Here is an 18,680-nt window from a genome sequence, read left to right as displayed (position 1 = left end):
AGAAAGTCGTAAATTAATTGTTCTCTTTAACCTCCTGGCATAAAAAAAAAAAAAAAATCTCCTGGCATAAATTCCATTGCATCCAGGAGATCAGGACTCCTCCAACCCTCTTAAGAGGTTGTGTTGGGTTTTTTTCCAGGTACTAATTGCATAAGTCCCTAGAACAGCGATGGTGAGACCAAGAAAGTGGGCAGTACTTTGTATGGGACCTTTGAATCCTTACATTTTGGGGACTGCAAACTTAGAAATACTTTCGGATTGTCTTAAGCTCCTTTTTTGACCCATGGTAGAAGAAGAGAGGGGTTTGGTTTGTGTTTGTTTTACAACCCACCGGTGTTTCATCTTGACGTTTTATTTGATGTCTGGATCCAAGTGATCTTGCCTATTATCTTATTTTTATTTAATGACTTTTAACTCAAAGCAACTTTTGGTTACTCTAATAGTTATTTATTTGATGTGTGTTTGTGAGCCTAGGGTTTTATAGACTCCTGAAGATAATTGAATCTCTGTGGGTTCCCCTTCTCACTCCGCATTACAACACAGCCTGTATGATTTCACTATTTAATACCATCCTTAGGCTTTCAGTGCCTGATGCTAAGTCAAATCTTATTTCAACTGAAAAAAAAGTAAAGTCCATAAACTTTGTGGGATAAGCCAAATTTTTTCATTAGTGCAGCCACAGAATGTACTGATACGGGAAATATCTTTTTTTTTAAGACTGTTCATGTGAGACCTCTGATAATTACACCCTTCAAAAAGCATTTTCCATTTCTGATGATTGATAACTATATGAGATTTGCTGCCTAAGCCAACCAAGGCTGTTCCCAGAAAAGGATAAATATTTAGCAACCTGCATTTTTGCCCAACACGTTCATCGAGGAAAACAATGAGCAGAAATAAGTTTCACAGATCATGCAGGAAATACACCCTGACTCCTGTGTAGAGTCAAGCCTGGTGAGTTCTGGGCCAGCAACATTCCCTACATTCCTCTTAAACTTCAGTTCCGAGCCCAGACTTGGCCATTAACCCAAAGCAAGAAACTAAGCATGATTTAAATGGCTCTTCTCAGATTCTTTAGTGAACCATATCTGCCTGTTCGAGAAATAAGTTTAATTACATGGTGGAGTTGGTAAGGGAACCAGACTTAATTACAGAGAACAGGCTTTAACTGTTGCTATTCCTTGTGGATAATCGGTAGGCTATGGCATGGAAAGATCAATTAAAGATTTGCCATGGTCGGTGAATACTGCTAGGGCCAAATCATTTTTCAGATGACAAAAAAAAAAAGAAAAGAAAACCCAAACTTTCAGGCTGCAGCATGATGTGGAAAGAGTAATGGATTCTGCAGGCAAACTATATTCTGAATTCTGTCCCTTACCTATTTACTTTCAGCAAATCATTTAACTTAGTTCCCTCATCTATGAAATGGAAATTCGATCAGAGTATTGTGGGATTTAACGTTAACATATAAAACATAAGGGGCATGTAATAGGTACTTCAAAAAAAAAATTCACTTCCTCTTCATCTTTAAAAAACCTCTTGCCCTTCTTACACTCAGTAAACCCCAACTAATTTTCATCATCAAAACCAAACCTAGCAGTTTCCAAGGTCAGGTTCAGGGTTTGAAGTGTAATAAATGAATAAAACAAAGTACCAAGGACCGTCTCCCGCCACTATGCAAAGCACTGGATAAGGCCAAGGGCACAGGTTTAATCTCTACATGGGCCTGCCAGTGTGGTTTCTGCACCCCAGCAGATGCCTCACACCAAAGCAGCTATCCTCTAAATATAGGAGGGTAATTTTTTTTTAAGTAAATGGCTTGTTGCAGATCCAGCACCACTTCTAGAAAGCATCAAAAAGTGATGACTCTTTGCAAGAACAATCCTCCTCCCAATTCCTTCTGCCAAGAGAAAGTAGGCAGTTGACCTTTTCTCCCTGGATTTGAGTATTGATTAATTCCCTTCATCAGTGACATAGTTCTACACTATTAAGAGTATTTGCCCTCCTGTCTTCGAGTCAGGAAGGAAAACACATTATTTTAACACATCTCAACTCTTCTCAACCTGCCTACGGCTGCAGCTAGGAGAGTCCTGTAAGGCCTAAAGGTTGATTATGTGGATTAAATGAGTAAATATTTGTTAATATTCTCAGAACAGTGCCTGGCACATAATAAACGCAATATAAGTGTTTGTTTCTTGGTGAGGGAGATCACTTTCTCCTCTAAGTCAAAATCAGAGGCACTCTCGGTCCCAGGCAGGATCCTCTTTCATAATCCTTCTTTATCTTTGCAGCTATATAGAACACTTTCTGCATGCTTCTATTTTGGCTCAGGAAGACCAGCCAGAGTGCATGAGTCTGGCAGAAATTACCTAAAGCCCACAGTTGTCAGCTGGTTGTCTCCTTTCCGAGAATGTCTTCTATGCGAGTGGTCACAGGCACCCCCTCTTTTTTCACGGGAGGCTGTGATTCTGTTTCTCATGTGGCTCTTCAACTCCAGGCTGCAGTGAGCTGTGGAATTTTGCACCTTCTGAGCTATCCAGTAGTCGTGGATCATCCAAGCCCCAGTGTGGATTATTTGTCCATCCACACACCTGCTCCATCTCACAGACCCACTGATGCTATATGGTGAAAGGTTGGCAGAATTAGTAGTGAAGGAGAAAGGGGAGTCCAGTTCATCCAGGAGCATAGCCATTGCTCCAGAAGGGACTAGAATGCCAGCTGCAGGGTTGGTATGGAAACCACAGAGCATGAGTTGACACCCACCTCTAAGTATGCTTCCCTCATTAGAGTCGAATGTTAAGGATCCTGGGAGTCCCAAGAGCCGGGGCCTCCTTCTGACTCACATGTCACTTGAGAAAGTCATTTCCCCCCATCTGGTTCCAGGTGTCTTACCTGGAACAGAAAGTGTTGGAGTACATGGGTGACTTTCCCATTTTTTTGACCAGAACTCACAGTAAGGCACACACTTTACATTGTGAACCAGCATGTACACACACAGAAACACACACACAGAGGCATACAACTGAAACAAAAGTTTCTCAAAACAGTATATGCAAAATGCTTTTAATATTCAATTCAATTTTAGTCTATCCTTCCTCTCCCTTTACTTCCCAGTGTTAGCTGTGACCCTCTAAACTGATTTCATAACTCATTAGTGGGGCACAGACTACCCCCTGCAAAACACTGGATTAGATGATGATGGGTAAGCTCCTTTCCAGCTCTAAGATGCCAGAGAATTCCATTTATAACCAGTTTATCACTGACTACAGTTTTTCCCCAAAAGGAACACAGACTTCAATTTGGTATACTCTTTAAAAAACAGAAGACTGAAGTGCTTTATTTCAAAATATATTTGGGAGAACTGCTCCAAATCTTCCCTAAGTTCTGCTTATAAACACCCTTAAGATTCCCTTAATGGGGAAAGTAACTTGCAGTCTGTTCCAACCACGTGTGAGCAAATAGTGCTGTTGTGAGGCTTTGGAGGGGGAAAAAAATCCTTTGCATCTCTGCCTTAACATGGCCCAAGGACGACTCAAGAGGACAGTTTCTTTTCTGTGTATTCATAAAGATCAGATGTAGGAGTCATAATTTTTTAATGTGACTGTTTTACCAATTTCTCTTTCTATGTCCTGCTGTGGGGGAAACTGCATTAATAAACTATGTCTCAATGCTGCCCAGCTGGAATATTTTTTCTCTGCAGGACTCCACCAAATATAGCTAAAGGAATGCTCATTTTATTTATCTTTTCAACTTTCTTTCCATTTAGGATATGTCTTCTTGACACTTTTGAAATTTTTCTCTTAATAGCACCTTAATGTGTTTAGGAGAATAGAGAACTAATTGTTCATTGAGTAGTAACAACAACAAGAAAAAACTCTTTTCCCCCTTTCTTTGGTGCCATATGGTACCTTTTATGGTTTTTGCAGTTATTTTATACCCTATCCAGAAAAATTAAATCGCTTATGGAACTGGTATTTTTCCAGTGCCAGCTCAGAGCTTTTCCTTTGCTGAGAAATTGTGGGTTAATAATAGAGAAATGTCACTTTTAATTTGATGGTCCCACATCATGCATTATCTCTGCCTGTTTACACCCTACCCTCAATGATTTTTTTTTTTAATACTCATTAAAGAATGTGTCCCCAGTCTACAATGGCCTGGAGAAGCAAGGCGAGCGGGTTATGACCATAGCCATGATCTTTTTTTCTTTTTTCTTTTAGTTGTGATAAAATATACATAACATAAAGTTTGCCATTTTAACCAGTTTGAAGTGTACAATTCAGTGATATTCTATTATCAGTGTCATACAACCATACCGCAATCTATTTCCAAAACATGTTCATCGCGCCAGACAAAAACTCTGTCATCATTACGCAGTAACTCCTCGATTCTCCTTTCCCAGCCTCTGGTAACTTCTAATCTACTTTCTGTCTTTACGAATTTGCCTAGTCTAGATATTTCACATAAGTGGAATCATACATCATTTGTCTTTCTGTGCCTGGCTTCTTTCACTTACACAGCCATGACCTTGGTCATGGAGGCAACACGATAGAACATAAGCAATACCATTTGGGAACTGGCAAAGCTGGATTTGAGTCTGATTTCCACCATTTCATAAATAGCCCTAGACTTTCAGACGAATTGAGGAACTCCTCATTTTTCCCAGCTGGAAAAGCAATGGGAAGACTAGATGTTCTCTAGAATCCCTTTCAACTTTAGAAAAATACCATGTGTTTACGTACGGCAACTCTGTAAATGAATTCCATCCCTAACTTCCAATTTCTTTTCTCTTGAAGACACAATAACTTTTTAAGTGCCTCCTAAAAAGTTCCAGCTCATGTCCTAAGGACTGTGGATTCAATGGTGAGGAAGATAGGTGAGGTGCTTGCCTTCAAGTTACGTAGAGTCTACTGAGGGAGCTGGAATGTTATTGAGCAGAGACAATATGTGATCAATGCTATGACAAAGGAAAGTACGACAGACCATGTAGCAGGACTTTGTAAGCTGCTCTGGGGGGAGGTCAAGGAAGGCTTACAAGTTGGTCTTGGGTTTATCTTTGAATTTACAGAAGTCTTGAAGACAAGGAAACTACAAAAGGAGAGATTTTTTTATAGTAATTCTGAAGACGTCCTGTTGACAAGATCGCAGGGAGGTTTGAGTCCCATGATAGTGGTTTAAGCTTAGGTGTTGTTTTTTTCGTTTTGTTTTTTGTTTTTGCAGCAGGGATGGCACCTGCTTTCTGCAATATGACATACACTTAAGTATTAATCACCCTGAGGTTGGGTTCATGGGCGGGGTTATGCTGTAGGAATTTCTATCATGGGGAAATTACTTCTGTCAATAATAACTCCTTTTTGATGAACACGTACTAACAAATGAGTCTTTGTGTTGGGCATTTTGCAGGGAATTAGCAACGATAACTTTGGATGGAATATTTATTTTACAGATGTGAAAAGTAAGGCTCAAAGCAGTTAAGGTCAAAGAGGTAGGGCCGCTGCTCAAAGATAGATCTAACACCAAAGAATAGGTTGGACCTTTTAGTTTTTCCCTCTTGTCTTCCTTTCTTTTTCCATTCCCCCCTTTTTCTTAATATTGGTCTTTTGTAATTGGTTTCTTTTAAGATCTTCTCTTTGGTTTTGGTGTCCTGTAATCTCATTATGGTGTATTTAGATGTGGATTTATTTTTGTTTTTCTCTTATAGGAACATGATGTATTTCTTAAATCTAATGAGTCTTTTTTTTCAGTCTAGAATAAGTCTCAGTCATTATCTCTTCAAATATTTTATCTCTCTTATTCTTTCTATTTTCTCCTTCCTGAAATATTACTGGGCATATGTTAGGTCATCTTTTTCTATTCCCCCATGGCCCAAGTTCCAGTACATATTTTCCATCTCTTAATCTTTCTACCCTGCCCTCCAGGTAATTTTCTCAGATCTGTCTTCCAGTTCACTTATTCTCTCTCCAACAGTGTGTAAGCAACTATTTTATCCATCCCTGAAGTTTTGTTTTGTCTTTCTTAATTCAATTACTTTATTTTTATTTCCAAAAGTCCTTTTTATTTTTTTTAAGATTTTATTTTTAAGCAATCTCTACACCCAATGTGGGGCTCAAACCCACAACCCTGAGATCAAGAGTCGCATGCTCCACCAACTGAGCCAGCCAGGTGCCCCATTTTTGGTTCTTTTTTGAAAAAAGAAATTGCTCTTTTTAGAGCTATCTTGGGTTCATAGCTAAATTAAGCCAAGGTACAGAGATTTCCCGTACTCCCTGCCCCCACACATTCATAGCATCCCCATTATCACCATTTCCAAACCAGAGTTTCCCAGCAGACATTTCCCACCAGAGTTTTCATGTGTTACAAATGATGGACCTATGTTAATATATCATTATCACCCAAAGTACATGTTTACATAAAGTTTCGCTTTTGGTGTTACACATTCTATGGATTTAAACAAATGTAAAATGACAGGTATCCACCATTATAGTAACATACAAACATATAGTTTCACTGCCCTCTGTGTTTGCCTATTACTTCTTCTTCTATTACTTCTTTCCTTCCCTCTAATCCCATTTTATTGTCTCCATAATTTTGCCTTTTCCAGAATGTCGTATAGTTGGAATCATACATGTGTAGCCTTTTCAGATTGAATTCTTCCATTTAATAATATGCAATTAAGGTTCTTCCCTGCCTTTTCATGGCTCTATAGCTCATTTCTTTTTAGGACTGAGTAATATTCCATTGTCTGGATGTTCTACAGCTTATTTATCCATTCACCCACTCAAGAACGTCTTGGTTGCTCCAAGTTTTTGGCAATCATAAATAAAGCTGCTATAAACACCCATGTGGAGATTTCTGTGAGGACACAAGCTTTTATCTCCTCTGGGTAAACACCAAGGAATGCAATTGCTGCGTCATGAGATAAGATGCAATTTACTTTTGTAAAAAACTGCCAAACTGTCTTCCAAAGTAGTATTCAGTTCTTTTTCAAAACTTCCCATTTTTTTAATATTTTCTTCTTTTCTCACGTTTTTAAGATGTATTCAATCAGTTAATGTATTCAATCCCTTGAAAGTGTAGATCGGATTACTCTAGCATCTGGGGTTCCGGGTGGTCTGCTCCTGCTATTTGTGTGTCTCCTGACTTTTGCACAGATAGGGTTGCCATGTAAAATTTAAATTTAGCCTTAAATTTTAGGTAAACAATAAATAATTCTTTAGTATAAGTATGTTGCATGCAATATTTGAGATACGCTTGTATAGAAAATTATTTTTTGTTTCTCTAAAATTCAGTTACCTGAATGTCTTGCTTTGTTTTGTTTCCTAAATCTGACAACCTGACTCACAGAAGCTTTGTATTTTGTGATTTTGGAGAGTAAGCTCATGCTCATCCAAGCTTTTACCTGTGATGCTCCCATTTTGTTTGGATTGGAATACATCCTTCCCAAGACATGTCATTTCCTTGTGTCAGGCAACCCAGGGTAAAAGGCAAAATTGGCTCGCTTTTATATTAATTATTTTGCCTGGAATTTGAGGCTCTGGATGATAGTGTAAATTTAAATACTAAACGTGTATGACAACAGGAGGAGCCTTCCCAGAGACTTTTATTTTCCCCAACCAGAGTTCAGGCTAAGATGAGCAATCTTTTCTCACACTGCCCTTTGCTGGAAGGATAGAATTTTTTTGAGGGTCTTAGCTTTATTCAGGGTGTTGGAAAGATCCAAATTCCCCACACACCCACCCCCAGCTGAAGCATATTAAGCCCAAATCACCTGATAACAAAGATCACACACACACTCACACACACACTCTCACACACTCATACACACACATTCTCACACACTCATACACACACACTCGTACACACACACACGCACACAATCAGGGCAGCCCCAGTTTCAGTTCACACCTATCACTCCAATTTTGATTCTCTCTTTGTTTTGGCCCCCTGGGGATTTTCCTTACATTTTTATGAGCTCAGCTATGCATTTAAAAAGATGTTTGTTATATTTTATAAAACATTTATAGGAGTTTTATAGAGGGAAGGTTTTTAGGTCATGTAGTTCGCCATTATTGCTGGAAACAAAGTCCACCTGATCTCTTTCTAAACCCTGCTCTCAAATTCTGCTTGCAATAAGCTGGCCCTTACTTGAGGAGTAAATGCCCTATTTGGTTATTCAGAAAGATTTCCCCACAGTGGAGACATTTAATAGGATTGGACCTGAAATAATCCATGAAACAAGTGACCCAGGAGTTAATAACAAATTCTGTTCTGTTTGCCACTGGCAAGTTTGAGATATAAGCCAGGAAAATGATTAAAAGGGAAGACGAAAGGCAAGGATTGGGAATGGGAAGACGGTGGATAAGGAGGGATTGTTAAAAAGAATCCCATGTGGTAGAAGGGCCAGGGGGCAGCATTTGCCCCTGGAACACCCGGCCCTCAGATTGACCTTCAATCAGCATCTGAGCTGAAGTGATGCCAAATTGAGGCAAAAGAGCTGGGCCTCCGCCTGGTACATTTAGGATTAAAGGAAGGTCAGGTAACTTCAAGGAAAATGACTTTCCATCTGCAGTCAGCTTCCTGCCTCCACCATAGCTCCCAACTAGGCAAAGTCCAGCCATTACCACTTGATCTTTGGCTGCTTGACCCTGTAGACCAGGCTCTGCCGACCTTGGGAAGAAAACAACACCTTGGCCGTCACACGTGCCTCTCGACCTTGCACTTCAAGGGGCAGCACGTTCAGTTTTATCATTTAGTGAGACCATCTCTCGGGACCTATTAGCAACATCAAAATGCCAATGAAGAAGAGGTTGAGCATCTCTGACTTCTCAAGGCATCAAGCTAATAAAAGATGTCCTCAAAAAAAGTTGCTGAATGGCTCTGTTTTCCTCCATGTGTTTGCAGTGGAGACCTATCTGAAGTTTCCCTTTAATCTATATTCATGACCCAACTCCACAGGAAATGTGTACCCTTTCCGATGCTGTGATCCTGGGTGCATGACTCATACCATACGAATTATCGTAATGCCTTTAAACTTAGCAACTCAGAAGCCGGTGCTCCACGTGAAATCCCTCTTGGGTGATTACTCATGTGATTACTCATGGCTCAGGTATGTTCAGTATATATCGGTACAGTTATGTTGGTTATTAGACTATTGAAATACTTCCAGTTTGGTTGATACATGCCTGCTGCCCTGAATGCCCAGAGAGCCTCTCCCACTTTCCCAAACACCCCAGTCCTTCTCCTGAACAATGCCCTACACCCATGATCCAGCCGCTAACAGGTGAACACCTAGAGGAGCAGGAAGTCTCTTGGACCAGTGTCCCAGGACTAAGACCAACAGTAAGTTCTGATTGCTCCTTATACAATTTGAATAACACCCCCTGGGTATAAGGTGTAATAAACAATGGAGTCGTCATCCTAAGCCCTATCTTTGGTTGCCCTGCCTTATTCAAAGCCTTCATTTATTTGGCAAGCAGACACTGAGCATCTATTCTTTCCACAAATATTTCCTGGCTGCTTACTTTGCGTCAAGCACTGTGTTAGGTGGTGGGGACAGGTCAGCAAACGGGAGACATAGTTTCTGCTCTTCTGGAGTGTCGAGCCTGGTAGAGGAGACAGACATTAAGCAAATCATTACTGTAATAAATGGGATGACAGGAAAATACATGGCCCTATGAGAGTATTAATAGGGGACAACCTCACATTGGAGGTTGAGGGATGTGGCATTTAAACAGAGACCAGAGCAATGAGTGGAAGTCAGCCAGCGTAGAGGGGAAAAAAGGGAGTGGAGAGAGCATTTCAATCCGAAGGAATTGCATATTTGAGGCTCGGAGAGAAGGAGTTTGCTGTTCAGAAATGAAAGAAGGTCAGTGTGATTGGAGAGTGTGGTCTCAGAAGGAGAATTGCGGGATTTGAGGCTACAAAGGTAAGCAGGCAGCTGCCCAAGTGCCAGGCACAGAGGGCAGGAGATGGATCACGTGACCCCTGCCCCTTGGGGAGGCTACAGCTTGGTAGCAAAGAGCTGGAATCTAGAGATTCTAGGTTCTGACCCTGGGTCCTCCATTTTTTTGACTCTGTGACCTTGGGCACTTACTTACGCTCTCTGACCGTCAGTTTTCTCATCTGAAAATAGGGATAATTAGAAGACCTACCTTTTATGAGTTAACACATGTAAAGCACTTAGAAAAACGCCTAGCACGTAGTAAAGAAACAGGAAGTATTAGGAATTGACCCCTAGGACACAAGTAAAGGCACAGGCAGATTAAGTGGTTTCTTTTCTACCCATTTCCACCCACTCATATAGTAAAATAGTCGTGTTTAATAATTGTGTTTAAAGACACCTCACATTGGGGCGCCTGGGTGGCTCGGGGTCGGTGGAGTGTCTTGACTCCTGCTTTCGGCTTGAGTCATGATCTTGGGGTGGTGAGATCTAGCCATGTATCTGACTCTGAGCTCAGTTCAGAGTCTGCTTGAGATTCTCTCTCCCTCTCCCTCTGTCCCTCCCTCCGCTCATGTGCACTCTCGCTCTCTCTCTCTCTCAAATAAATAAATAAACAAAATCTTAAAAAAAAAGACACCTCACATTGTCTGTGTTACTGTCACATCAGTTCACGAGAAGCTTGCTTGTTGACCCCCCTTCCCATGAGTCATCCTATGAAAAGCCAGTTTCACATGTCTTTGGGGGTTCACTAATGATTCTTCCCTGAACTAATTTCTTAGCATATGCCTCCAAAGACAAGCCACAGAAATCTGCTGATAAAGGGAGATCATCCAGATAGTCAAAGAAACAAGGCCATCATCTACAGAGCTGCTAAAAAAAAAAAAAAAAAAAAAAAAAGAATGAACCAAAGAGGATGAAACCACCTTTCTGAAATCGATCACAATGAGGAATAGAAGGAAAAAGAAATTCAAACTAGAAAAGGCACACCAAGGCCCCGAAGTGCTTCTGACAGGTTTACAAAAGACGTTCCCAAGGGCTTAGCTGGTGCCCATAGAAATGGTCAGGGTCCTGGGAGGAAACAAATAGCCTTGGGTTGCCATCCCAAGATTAGAGGTCCCTGGGGATCCTGTGGAGCTGTCATCAAAGCCATCATGGCATTAATCATTCTGGGCAGGAACGGCGGCGGGGGGGGCAGAGATTGGAGGTGAAAAGGGCCGATTGAGTTCCTGAGTCCTTCCCCAGAGAATGCCCGCGTGGAGATCACTGTGTGAAGTGTGCTCTCCTGAACTCGATGAACTTTGGGATTATTCAAGCTAAAGACAGGCAGCTCGTCCCTTGAGGTTGTGTTCTGCAGTCTGGCGGGCCTCAGGGGTTTTTCGCTGATCTATGCTTCCAGCACCTTCTGTGAAAGACCACACATGTGAAGTTCAGTTGGCAATAGCACCCCGTTTGCAGAGAGGGACCACAAAACATTTCCCCACCCCCACCCCCAGAGGACTTGGCAGGTAGAAGGAGCATTTGTCATGGTTGTGCCCACCCGGCGGCCATTGCTTCAAGAGCATCTGGTTTACTTTGGGAAATTACCCTGTTGTGGGTGGTTTGATTGAGTCCTAAATCTAGACATCCTCATATAACCGACAAGTGGGCATGTGGTCTCAGCTCAGTCAACTGGATTCTTCCTCCTAAGACTTTGCTTCTTAAGCAAGAAAAAAACCAAAAGCTGAAAGCCTATTTATTCTGGCTGGTGATGGAGTGGAGGGGTTCCCTACCAGAACTCTCTGCAGCTGCCTGGCACCTGTCTGTGCAAAACTGTCTACTTCAAGCCCCCTTTGAAGCCCGTGAGTGCATCATTTGTTACCATTTGGGTATTTTTTTTAAGACTGTATTTATTTATTTGACAGAGAGACAGAGGGAACACAAGCAGGGGGAGCAGCAGAGGGAGAGGGAGAAGCAGGCTCTCTGCTGAGCAGGGAGCTGGACGCGGGACTCGATCCCAGGACCCGGGACTCGATCCCAGGACCCCGGGATCACGACCTGAGCTGAACGCAGACACTTACCGACTGAGCCACCCAGGCGCCCGAACGTCTCTGTTTCTTATGTTTGCCAGAGTTTGTTTCTGTGGCTTACAATGAAAGACTCCTGACTAAAGAGAACATTCAAAAAGTAGGAGGGGTAGAAGGAATGTCTGGAAAGATCTCCTCTGACAACACATACTGCGCCTGCTACATCGCCACGAGGATGGGTAGGGATGAAGACTAGGGAGTCAGGGGAGGCAGAGTATCTGCCTCTCCCCATCAGCTTGATTGGAGAGCAGCCTTTGACCTTTCTGGCACCCCCGTTCTCGCCTGGCCCCGGGACCTGTGCAAAGGCAGGCTTAGAGGCCCCAGGAGTTCTCTCGTGCCCAGCAGTGTGTTGGTAAACGTTTAATGAGCGGGTTTGGGGAGGAAGAAGGGAGAGAGGCTGATCTGCTGTGTTCACCAATTTTCCTGGTGTAAAAACTCCCACCATGGCCAATTTCAGGCTAGCAGTGTGCTGTCCCTGAATGAAGAGTCAGGAAGAGATGCGCACCGAAGTGAGCGTGAGCCTGCTGCGCCTCTCCCCTCTGGCTGTAGTAGTTGCTTAGGAAAGCTTCCGGGTAATGATCACGACTAACTTTTATTAAACATTTTCCATTGTTCCCTTCCAGGTACCATTCTAAGCACTTCACAAGTATTAACTCATTGGATTTAATCACGACCTCTGAGACACGTACAATTCTTGTCCTGTTTTACAGATCAGGAGACTGACAATACAAGAGAATAAGAAATTCTTCAAAATCATAAGGCTTGGAAGCTGAGGTGCCATGGTCTGATCCCTGATTATTGACTCCAGGGACATCTCACTTAACCATGACACTGTGCTGATAGAATCAGATTATGAAAGGCATCTGCCTTCTAGTGTGGGAGGTGGCCTCAGACTCAAACATCCTGGCAGAAATGGCAGTGGCAACATCCCCAGGTAAACTCAACACAGATATTTTTCTTTTTAAGTCCAAATTTTATTTTCTATATATACATTCTGATTATTTATGCCCCATCCATCACCAAAGGATGAAAGGTAGCTTGAAATAGTCCTGTCTAATAACTATTGAGTACCTACGTGAACCATTGACTTGTCCTAAAATTTGCCTCTTCTCACAACAATCCTTTAGAGACAGGAGTTATTCTACCGATTAGCTCATTAAGAGTTGATCTACCAAAGCCCATATAGTTAATAAATGGCCAAAGCAAGGTAGATTTTTTTCTCATTCTCTTTATTTCATTGATGTGGAAACAGGCACAGAGAAGTTAAGTAATTTACCCCATGCGACATAATTAAGCAAGCCCCAGTCTGTCTGCTGCCAGAGCCCATGATGGTCATACCATCCTGGTGATATTTCCCTCTAAGCAGACCCCCGATAGTGCAGCTAGAAGTAATTTTCCTAGAGAGCCCTGTCTGGGTGGCTTAGGAAGGGGACTCTGCCAAGTGCCCATTGAAGGGCCAACTATACTTCCAGGACTCCGAGGGCTCCCTCCTAACCATTTCCTTAGGATCCACTAACCTCCTGCCATTTGCTCATGCACTAAATCAACACTTTTTCCTCTGAAAATCTCCTCTCTCTGCGAAGGTCAGCAACAGGTTAAAGGAACGTAAAGAAGCATACTGAGTTTGGTTTCTGAATAACGGTGACTTCTGATCTTCTCCTGCAGCTTTCCCTGCGGGGACGGGGCTGGATGGGTGAATTGCGTCACCAGAGTGCAGGATTCTCCTCGTGTGTGATGCCAGAGCTCGCTCTTTGGATACGTACACGACCCAACCTGACGGCCTTGACAGGAGTGATATGGATGAGGTTCTCCCGTTATTGGTGATAATGAGACTTTTCCGGTGGGTCTGTCAGTTACGGAACAATCGATGTCATCCGGTAACTGGCAGCTTCCCAGCTAAACCACCGCTCAGAGTCAGGGCTGCGGAAACATCGTATGCTTTGAGGAAGTCACTGATGCTGGTTCAGGAAGGGTTAACACATCCCAATGTGCCTGGCGTAGCTCATCCAGCAGAGAGAGGAGGGGGTGTTCGGGGTGGGATATGTGTCACATTCAGACACGTATCTATAGCAAAACAGTCGAGAAACAGTTTTAAACCGCATTGTTCCCTGTTCTGGTTTGCATACTAATATCTTTGGGATTACTTTCCCAGCTCTGGCAATCAGTCACCTGTAACTGGGGGGGAAAGCAGGCGACAGAGAGCCCCAACGACTGAGTAGCATGCCCCCTGCTTTTATGGAGCTGCCTTGTAGCTCCTTGAACTAATCTGGGGACTGATGATGAGGCAGTCCTGTAGGAACATCTGAGAACCGCCCAGGGTACCTCTCAACACCTCTTCTACTCCAAATAATGTATACAAAAGACGCCCAGATTCAAAAAATTAAACATAGAATTGCCATATGATCTAGCAATCCCACGTCTGGGTATATACCCCAAAGAATTGAAAGCAGGGAATTTGTACCCCTATATATATAACAGCGTTATTCACGATAGCCCAAAGGTGGAAACAACCCAAGTATCTATTGATAGATGAATGGATAAGCCAAATGTGGTCTATGCCTCCAATGAAATATTATTCAGCCTTAAAGAGGGATGGAGTTCTGACTTGTGCTGCAACGTGGATGAAAGCGGTATGCTAAGTGAAAGAAGTCAGACATAAAAAGACAAGCACGGTGTGATTCTACTTCTCTGAGGTCCCGGGAAGAGTCAAATTCACGGAGACAGAAAGTGGAATGGTGGTTGTCAGGGGCTGGAGGGAGGGGAAAATGGGGAGTTCGTGTTTAATGGGACAGAGTTTTAGGGAGGGAAGGTGAAAAGGTCCTGGAGATGGATGGTGGTGCCAGTCACACAACCATGTGAATGTACTTAATGCCACGGAACTCTACACTCCAAAATGGTTTAAATGGTCAATTTTATGTTATATGTATTTTACCACAAATTTAAAAAGAGAGAAATGCAGTATAGCACACGTACTGTACTTACAGATCATGAGCCAAATGAAAGCAAGCGCAGCCATTCATTGTTGTAAAGTGCCCGAAAGTGTTAGCTAAATGGGCGTGCTTTTCTCACCCTACTTAATCTTCGGGAAGGTATCGTCAGCTTCTTTTGACAGAGCAGGCAATCAAAGTTCAGAGGGGTGCACTAAGTTGCCCAAGTTCCACTACGGTGCTAGAGCGGAGAGTTTAACCTTGATCTGCCCATCATCAAATGCAGCACGATTTACATACTCCTGAAATGCCTGGAAAAAAAGCCCCATTCTTTCAGGGCATTCGTAAGCCAAGCAGTCCGAGGAAGCCGAATTCACCTGCTCTCTGAAACACGGGGCACCCCCAACCCAGAAATACTTTCAAATTCACCAGTAGAAGTCAACTTATCATTTGCAGAACTAAAATATACAGACGCTCTGACAAAAGTTAAGTGGAGAGAGACCCGGAGAATTTCCCTAATAAAGATGCAACTATCTGTCATGTGTGGCTTTGGTTGGCTTGTAGAAATAAAGTCACAGGATTCAAAGCACTCCACTGTAATCAAGAGGACCATGCCTGATCTGCATTGGTAATAACCACAAACCACCCGTTATTTTCCTAACCCCAGTTGGAATAACTTCCTTATACCTGGCCAGGTCTCTCTGTTGGTTTGAAACGATGTGTCCTCTGCAGTATGTTTTTCTTATCCGTTTGAACATCTTGGGGATGTGTGTTTTTCCCAGGTATTGGTGTCACCTCCACTATTTCTGTTAGGGTGTTCATTATAGCCTCAGCCATGATCGTAACTGTGGTTAATACCATGGGCTCGAGGGTCTTAACTGTCCGGGCACAGATCCTGGCTCTACCACTTACTGGTTTTATGACCTTGGGCAAGTCACTTCTCTGTGCCTCTGTTTCTTTATCTGTGATATGGGGATAATAATAGCATGTGAGTCATTGGATGATTGTGACATTTAAACTCTTGAATACATCAATGCATCTCAGTTCCCAAATGCCAGTGATATAGAAAAGGTCTAAGATCATTTATCTTTAGAAGTGCACCCATTACTATTTCAGGAGAGGGAGAGGCAGGGAGTGGGAGATGAGGAAAGGTGGCTTTGAACCAAGCATAAGCATCACACATTTTCCTCTGGTACCAATTACTGTGATAAATTGAAGGTGACAAGTTATTTTATGACATAAATGCAAATCAGTATCCACTTCCCTGTTATTTTCCGTTGCCCTGGCACTTTAATGGTCCCCATAAGTTTGCTCCACTTGCCGCAAGTATTGGTATGTTCACAGTCAGCCAGAGAATTTACTTTTAGGTGGGGAGTGCAATGAGCTGAGCCCACCGGCTGACTTAGAAAAATGATCGCATTCCCACCCACAAATTATTCACAAAGCTAGTTAGCATTTGAGTTTTTGTTGGTGAAATAACACAATAAATAGAGATTTGTCAACGGGGCTCATTTCCACCTGCCAGACTTGACTCTAAATATTAGGCACTCACGCATTTGTTGGTGCGTGTGTGTTTATGCGTGTTTATTAGAAAAACGAAAACCTGCCCCAGAATGTAACATTCCCCACAAATGCCAAGGCGCTGAGATGGGCTGCTCCTAAACCCAATGCCAGGGAGAAAAGAGGAGGGGCCAGCACTTCTCGGTGCCTGAAACTCTACTCCAGGGATTTCAACATGAAAGGTGACAAGAAGGAGAGAACCACTATTTGTTTGCTTTTCACCATTGAAGCTGATTTCCTGTCCTGCCAGTTCCACTGGCCTGTCATCCCTTCTCTTTTGATGTTAATGGGGTGGGGTGGGGGGCGGAAAAAACAAAAAGTAAAGAAAAAAAAGAGAGAGAGAGAGAGAAAAGAAGACCTAGGAGATAGGCAGCCTTGTCACTCTCAACAGGACCGTACCGCCCCACCTACTGCTCTCAAGCATGTTGGCGTTAACAGTGGAGGCTCTTAAATACACTGCTGGATTAATTTAAAATACAACTTCAGAGACAGCCCCTAATTGTTAAAAGTGCTTTTATAAGGGCATAAAGATAATCACAGAATTAAGTCATTAAGAGTCATAATAAGGAAACTGGTGTACAAAATGCAAGGCGATCTCCAATGTCACGGGACTGCTGGAGAGCTTGCGGCTGCATTCATTCATTGACCTGTTAACCAAATATTTAGTGAGCCCCTACTACCCCACTCCGGCCAGGAAGCCACCAGAATGTCCCACATGCTGAAGGTTGGTAGCTTTTTCTTTTTTCTTTTTCTTAAAGATTTTATTCCTTTGAGAGAGAGAGGGAGATAGGGAGAGAGAGAGAGCAGGAGCGGAGGGGAGGGGCAGAGGGAGAGGGAGAAGCAGACTCTCCGCTGAGCAGGGAGCCTGATGCGGGGCTCAATCCCAGGACCCTGGGATCATGACCTGAGCCGAAGGCAGACGCTTAACCGACTGAGCCACCCAGGTGCCCCGGTAGCTTTTTCTTTTTAAATTTTTCTGCTTCGTCCCGAGAATTGCTGCTTGACTGTGCATGAGTTTGTGTGTGTGTGTGTGTGTGTGTGTGTGTGATGCAATCAGCATGCAAGAGCAGGGCAGGCTGAGGGAAGCGGGCAGTGAGACATATTTTTCATGCATGCCACAGAGAAAGGAGCCTTTGTACCAACACCTTTCCTTAAGTGCATTGCATTAGGCATTCCATTCCGTCTGACAAGTTGCCACTCGGAGACACAGTCTACCCCTCCCCCATCCTCTAACCTGAAACCCGCCATTGCTTCATATCAAATGTTTAATTTCCCATTGTTTGAAAGAAAATGGTACGTAAAGCATGCGTTGCCATGGATGCAAAAGCCGATGATGCACAGAGAGGTTCCCGAAGCCTGTAACTTTGCATCTGCCCAGGTAACAAGGTGCTGAGTAAGTCAGAGGTACAACTGACCCTCCCAAAGACACTTCCCGTGGAAAGTTCTTCAGCTGTGGCCGTGCACTGGTATATTCACCCGCATCAAACTCTCCGTTCCGCCTAAAGAGGATGTGCCTGTTCTGCGGTCAAGAAGGGCATTTTCTTCTCCATGGAATGCTTCCAGGGTTCAAGGCCTTGGCCGGAGGAAGCTTGTCTGAAAAAGTTGCGGAGCAATGCTGTTGTCATTCCCGAAGAATGAAAGCAAGGAAGTTTAGTCTACGCACACTTAAGTTTAGGTAGTAGCTACGAAAGCCCAATAGGCCTTCCGTTCCACTCCTAGGTACACGTCCGATAGAAACGCATGCAGATCTTCACAAAAGACATGCTCTAGAATCTTGATAGCAGCACTAAGCTCAATAGCCCCAAAAGGGAAATGGCCCACACGCCCAACATGACAATGGAAGGCCCGTACACAGACTACCGAAGAGCAATGTGCACAACAGGAATGAATCTCACGAAGGACAATGGCGGAGAGAGGCCAGACCCAAGGAGGACCTGCTGTGTGAGTCTACTTACACACAACTTCAAAGTAGGCAAACTGATCTGTGGGGCTAGCTGCCCTCAGGGGAGAAGGAAGGAGAGGGTATGGGGAGGGCTTTCTGGGGGGTGCCAGCAACATTCCATTTCTTGAGTAGGTGTAGGTTTTGTGCACTTTTTTGTGTGTGTAATAGATTTCACAAAAAATAAAAAGTTAAGAAAAAAAAACCCTTAATGTTGGCCTTGAGGCAAGCAAGGACAATTAGCTCTCTTGGCT

Source organism: Halichoerus grypus, chromosome 11, assembly GCF_964656455.1.
Source record: "Halichoerus grypus chromosome 11, mHalGry1.hap1.1, whole genome shotgun sequence".
In the NCBI taxonomy this organism is placed as follows: Eukaryota; Metazoa; Chordata; class Mammalia; order Carnivora; family Phocidae; genus Halichoerus; species Halichoerus grypus.
This window is presented reverse-complemented; position numbering follows the sequence as displayed.